We start from the raw sequence: 6,895 nt of genomic DNA, 5'->3' as shown, positions 1-6,895 counted from the left end.
CAGAAATAGAGTCACAGATGTAAAGAACAAACGTATGGACACCAAGGGGGGAAAGCGGGGGTGGGGGGATGGTGGGATGAGTTGGGAGATTGGGATTGACATATATATACTAATATGTATAAAATAGATAACTAATAAGAACCTGCTCTATAAAATAAATTAAAAAAAAAAAAGATGTCAGGCAAGGAACAGAGAGAAAAATAAATTCCGGCCTGTCATTTTCAGATGACCCTGATCTCATTCATCTTCTTCACTATACTGTGAAGCACACTACAGCGTGACTCCCCTTCTATGAGGCAAGCTGGGGGGTTAGCCTTCCTTCTCAAGATTCCTGGATTCAACAGCAACCGCTGTATGATCTATTATGTGACACAGAAGTAGAAATTATGCACATGCAACCAAAACGTCAAAGTGAAGCACGAGGATTGGTTATGGAACCCCAGAATGTTTCGGATGACAGGAATAAGTGCTTGTGTACTGGGGGTCTCTGGCTGGAGGATAGCTTTGGAGTTGTCTTAGAGGCTGGTTATCTGTCGGCATCCTGGATTCACATCTGGGGCCGTGGGAAATGAAAAGAAAAGAATGGGAATGGAAAAGGGTGCTTTGTACAACACATCCTTTTAAGATTTGGGGTATAACATACCATTTCTTTGGGATCATTGTGGTAGACCTTATCACTAAGGGGTGTGTGTGGGGGTGTGTGTGTGTGTGTGTTTCTGCGCGCTCACAGGGCGCAATGCTTGTGGTTGGTGGTTCTTATAGGTGGGCATTAAGAATTAGAAGAGAATTTTTCCTTATGTCAGTGCAATATGGTGTTGGTACATTGCTGGTATCTGAAGGACACAATGGCAGTCCTTTTTTGGTGACAGTAAAGGGGCAGAGAAAGAGAGTATGGTAAAAAGAGTATGGAAGTGGAGACCATGCTGTGATTGTCAGGGCTTTTTGTGTGTGTGCATTGTAAACTCCCCACCTAACCCCGAGGTTGCAAGACGTAATTTGGGGAAACTTGTTAGGGGGGTTGGCTGTTCCATGACAGCAAGCAGGGTGGAAAAACTCAGCAATATATGGATTGCTACCATAAATGTAACGTCCCTTTAAACCCAGAGCTTAATTGCCCTGGGAATACATGTGTTACATAGACAAGTGCTCGTTTCTATGATTAATTCAGCTGGCTAGAGCTTGGTACTAATGAGACCAAGGCCAAGGCTATTGGCTCTATCCTCAAAGGAGCTGTTAGCATCTCATGGCTCCAAAACCGAGGTGACACCCTTCACCCTTGCACACAGGGTGTGGGTGAGAGTATGATGTCTGACTCCACTTTCAATGCTTTTCCAACACCCCTGCTGTCCGCGCTAACACAATGCCTCTGCTCTGAGTGCACTGGCAGTTGGAATGTGGTAAGACGACAATCTAATCAATGACATTGTCTCCAGAGCCTCACTGCACTTAAAAAGTAGAGGCTGCCTGCATTAGAGACAGCATAGGCTGCTCTGTTAGTCCTGCCACCAACTGACTTTCACAGACAAATACAGCTTGAAAGGAAGCATGCCCAGGATACCCTGTTGCCTAAGAGTCTGACTAGGATCTTGAAAAAAACAAGTCTCCATTTTTTCTCCACTTTCTAAGGAGTAGTCGGCAATCTCCAGCATGTACATTTGGAAAGGAATCGAGTTGGATGTTCTACCTGCGTCCCCTGGATTCTCTGCCTTGAAGAGTCCCATCACCTTAGCCCAAAGCCCTTTGTTCTGTGCCCCGTCGTGCAGGGCTTGTTTTCATTACCTCCACACCGTCCCTGTATTTATCAGGATTGTTCGAGTTGCAAGTAATTGAAACTCAACTCAAAGCCGCTCTTTTCGTGCATTCACGTACCTGGGAAGGGCGCTAGGTTTGCTCACAGAATCTAAAGAATAGCTGCAGTGATCAGAGTCTGAGAAACTGGAACGGGAACATGGCCCCCCCAGAGACCTCGCCCTCTCTCCCTTCCCTCTTTCCTTGTCTTGGCTTCATCCTGCAGAAAGCTTTTCTCCACGTGGTGGCCAGAATTCCCCAACGCACATCCTCCTAGCTTAGCAAAAACCGAGGACCACTACCTTCTCCAGAATCTTTACGATAATCGAAGAAAACGGCTTTCCTATGTCTCAAAGATTGCTTTCTGAGGATTAAAGCACTGACATCGTCCAGGTCTACGTCCCGTGTCCACTCCTGCAGCTGGTGTGTCAGGGAAGCAGGAGGCAGAGGCCGGAAGCGGCGACGCCGGCTGCGTGGTGCTGAGCGCCGAGCTGGCTGAGGCGTCGCTGGATGACGTGGAAACGCTGCTGTCCGACGGCGACGGCGCGCTTGGGCGCAGCGAGACTGCGGCGTCCTGCGCGCCGAGCCTCCTGACGGCGCTGCAGGCGGGCGAGCGTCTTGGCTTCATCACCAACAACAGCAGCGAGACCTGCGAGGCCTGTGCCGCGGAGCTGCGGCGCCTGGGCTTCGGCCGCCCTGCGGGCCTGGCAGCAGCCGCAAGGTCCTCGGCCCGGCTTACTGCACCGCGCTCCACCTGCTGCAGCGCCGGGCCGGCGCGCCGGGCCCGCGGCCTACATGCTGGGCAGCGCGGCCCTGGGCTCGGAGCTGGAGGCCGAGGGCGTGGGGCCCGAGCCGCTGCAGGGTGAACCGCCCCGGTGCCTGGCTGTACGCGCCGCCCGAGCCCAAGGTGTGTGCCGTTGAGATGGGCTTCTACCAGCCCTTCAGCTCCATGAAGCTCTCCAAGGCCGTACGCTTCCTGTAGCAGCCATGCCGCCTGCTCGTGAGCACCGACTTGGACCACCGGCTCCCACTTGAGAACAGCCGCTTCCTTGCGGGTACCGGCTGGGCTGTCTCGTCCGAGCCATGGAGACGCCGCCCAGCCCCAAGCCCGGCCGCTTCATCCGCCACTGCGGGTTCCAGGAGTGTGGCATCCACCGGGAGTGCACCGTCATGGTAGGTGGTTGCCTGGACACAGACATCCTTCTGGGCGTCACTTGTGGTCTGCAGACCATCCTGACCCTCATTGGGAAGTCTCCACTCTAGGGGGTGTGATAAAAGATTAAAAAAAAAAAAAAAGGAATGGGAAACGTGCTAAGAATAATAGTTACTGCAGTTCTCCTTAACCTTCCCTAAAGCTTAATTGGTTTGCTTAGAGCCCAACATAACAGTGGGCTCTTCTGAAGAAGCCCAGAGTAATACAAATGCACATCAGAGAAAAGAAGTCTCTTTCTGATCATTTGGAATTTCATTTTTATATTGTCATAAGATATCATTTAGGTTCTTCTTTAATAGATAAGAAAACGGATTCACAGATAATTGGAGTGAATTGCCCAAGACAGATTGCCCAATTGGTGAATAACTGGGCAAAAAGCTCAAATCTCGAACACCCAGGTTTATTGTTTTTTCCTGTGTTAGCCTACCTTCAACAGGTTTGTTATCAAACTCATCACTGGCTTTGATGGTGGGAAGTTCAAGCAATGAGTGAAGGTCCTCCTTGATGGTCTTCAAATCCCATTGCTAGGGCAGCCTCTTCTCTTGTCTCCAGGTCAGTAGGCATATCTGCTCTTAGGGGTTAATGGAATAGGTGGGTCCAGTCTTCTGCAGACCTGGGACTCAATAAATCCAGGCCTCCTTGTCTTGGTCATGTGGGCTTTCTGGAGCCTGTGTCACAGCATCTGATCAGAAGGAAAGGAAGAGAGAGATCAAAATTCAAACACGGTCTGGGATTCCACTTCTACTCAAGACGTAGAAAACCCCAAGAGAACACTGCTTCTGCCCTAACAATGAGAAAAAGCTGGGTAGCCTCTAAAATCCTAACTTCTTTTTCAGCCCATGAGAGAGCTGAGGTCACAAGGCAACCCCAACAGAATTCCAGGGTAGGAAGGGTAGTAAGGCACTTCCAGGAGACGGGCACAGAGGAACTGCTGTGCTTTTTGCAGAGCATGGGACGAGGAGGTAATGGGCAGAAGCAACTGCCATTTTAGCAAATTTTTAGAGGCCAAGTGTGGGCTGATGTTAATTGTTAGTTACTTGGCCGTTGACAGTGTGTTGGGCACTGAGCAGAGGAGGGGCTGTTCCGAAGTGGTCAGCCTGATCTTGGCTCTCTTTCTTCTGGAGTACTGGAAGATGGGTGTATTGGTTATCTATTGCTGCGTAACACATTATCCCTTTAAGCAGCTTAAAACATCATACATTTATCATCTCGAAGTTTCTGTGAGTCAGGAATCCTGGTGCAGCTTAGCTGGGGACCTCTGACTCGGGGTCTCTCAGAAGGCTGCAGTGAAGCTGTTGGTCATGGCTGTGGTCATCAAGGCTTGCCTGGGGAAGGGTCTGCGTCCAAGCTCATGTCCATGGCTGTTGGCAGGGCTCGGGTCCCCACTGGCTACTGCCACAGGCACAAGTTCACATGGTCTCTATTCGGCAATTCTCAACATGGCAGCTCACCTCCCTCAGAATGAGTGGGTAAACGAGAGCCAGAGCGGACGCCACAGGCTTTTTGTCACCTCATCTCAGAAGTGACATCCCATCATTTCTGCTGTATTCCGTTCATTAGAAGTGAGTCACTAGGGCCATTAAAGGGGAGGAGACTGCACAAGGACGTGAATACCAGGAGGCGGGGATCATTGGTGGCCGTCTTAGTGGCTGCCTACCACACAGGGACCCAAAGTTAACTATTATACCCATGGGGCAGGAGGTAGTAAGTAGGTGTGAGGGGTGTTATGTGCCAAGTTTTGCAAGTCCTGGAGCCTTGACAAGAAAGTTGGGTCCGGCAGGCAACAAGGATTTGAGACGCAGTTGGGTTAGGGTGGAAGGGCACCAAGTCTTAAGAATGATCAAAGAAGGAAGAAAACAGACACACGTGCCCAATGTTTTTGTTGTGTCATTAAATTCTTGCAACACAGCCATGCAAAAGGTATTAGCCCCATTTTACAGATGAAGAAATTAAGGCCCAGAGACGTTAGCTCTCTTTCTCATGATTACACACGTATTGTGGTGATGGTTGCACAACTCTGTAAATATACTAAACGGTCATTGAATTGTATACTTAAAATAGATACATTCTAGGATATGTAAATTATATTTCTATAAGTTTTTTTTTTTTTAAAAGACCACACAGGTAGTATGTGGTAGAATGGGAAATTTCAGACCTAATTGTTTTAGACTCTGTATTAGTTTGCTGGGGCTGCCATAACAAAATACCACAGACTGGGTATTAAACAGTAGGTGTTTATCTTCTCACGGATGTGGAGGTTAGAAGTCCGAGATCAAGGTGTTGGCAGGTTTGGTTTCTTCTGAGGCCTCTCTCCTTGGCTTGTAGACGGCTGCCTTCTCCTGCGGCTGTTTTAACACCGACTCTCCGCTGTCCATACACATCCCTGGTGTCTCCTTGTGTGTCCAAATCCCCTCTTCTTAGAGAGTCACAGGTCCAAATTGGATTAAGACCCACCTTAATCATCTCATTTTAGTTTAATCACTTCTTTAGCGACTTTATCTCCAAATATGGTTATAGCCTAAGCTACTGGGTATTATGACTTCAACATGTGAATTTTGGGGAATATAATTCAGCCCATAACAGACTCCAAAGCTTATGTTCTTTTTTTTTTTTTTTTTTTTTTTTTTGTGGTACGCGGGCCTCTCACTGTTGTGGCCTCTCCCGTTGCGGAGCACAGGCTCCAGACGCGCAGGCTCAGCGGCCATGGCTCACGGACGGGCCCAGCCGCTCCGCGGCATGTGGGATCTTTCCAGACCGGGGCATGAACCCGTATCCCCTGCATCGGCAGGCGGACTCTCAACCACTGCGCCACCAGGGAAGCCCGCTTATGTTCTTTTGTATACACTTTTCAGACAATAGAAATCTACTGTTGTATTTGTTAATGAATTCAGCTGATAAATGTTATCCTGGCTTTATTAATATAATATTTGTTTTATTCGGTAGAACAGTAATGGGAAAATTCTAATTCATACAGATAAGTATTTGCAAATGGTAACAGTTTTAAATGAGCTCATACTGCAGTCTCTAGATACTCTTCAAACAAATTGATTCAAAGCCCAAAAGAGGAATAGTTGGATTCTTTAAAAAAAAAAAAAAAAGTTGAATGACTACCAATATTTAACATCTGTTAATATCATTTATCACAAAGAGATGTTAAATAAAAAGCATCCAAAATGTAGAATAAATGCTGAGACTGTTTGTAATGTGCTGCTATCACTTGTCTTGTCATCTCTTTACTGGTTACTATACAACTTATCACACACTGGGAGAGCTCATCCTCCCAGCAGATGTGCGTGAGCCTGGCCTGACTTGGCCTGCGCCGGCCAACGCATGCAAAAGGAACATTCGTGCACAATCGTACATGAGGAGATGCACGTGGGCCTAGGTTTCGTAAAAAGTCCAGGCACCCAAGTTAACTTATTGGTGTCCTGATGTGTTAACATTTAATATTGAGGCACTTGACAGTGTATTTTACTGTTTTCTTAGGTAAAAGTAATTTTTAAAGATACTTGAATCAAACATTTGTGGGACTCCAGTGAAACCTAGCGTTTAGGTAAGCAGTTTGAAACTACCTGAAATATATACTGAGGCTCTCACGCCTCCAGGGGACCCGTCGGTTTAGAAAGACAGACCCCTGGCCCCTGGGCTTGTACCAGCTGCATCAGAGCATAAACTGGAGGATGGGAGACCCATTGAGGGAAAAACCAGGTATGTGCTTGAAACAAAAATTGCAGCACAATTTGAACTAAACACTCCATTCCTGGTTTAAAGAGTGACTTGAGAATCCCCATTATCTCCTCTCCAGATCAATGACAAACCTTAGCATTCCTCAGGAAGAATCGAATGTCACTTAAAACTGCCTTTTTGTCTGCTTCCTCCCTCAATTAGAAGCCT

General features: G+C 47.7%; 1 pseudogene; it reads left to right on the top strand.

The window, feature by feature from the left end:
- Positions 1–431: 431 nt before the first annotated feature.
- LOC101335728 (glycerol-3-phosphate phosphatase-like) lies at positions 432–3,051 on the top strand (annotated as a pseudogene).
- The last annotated feature ends 3,844 nt before the right edge of the window (positions 3,052–6,895 follow it).

The sequence above is a fragment of the Tursiops truncatus genome, chromosome 6 (genome assembly GCF_011762595.2).
Source record: "Tursiops truncatus isolate mTurTru1 chromosome 6, mTurTru1.mat.Y, whole genome shotgun sequence".
In the NCBI taxonomy this organism is placed as follows: domain Eukaryota; kingdom Metazoa; phylum Chordata; class Mammalia; order Artiodactyla; family Delphinidae; genus Tursiops; species Tursiops truncatus.
Note: the sequence above shows the minus strand (reverse complement) of the source record. Positions and strands in the feature narration are given on the sequence as shown.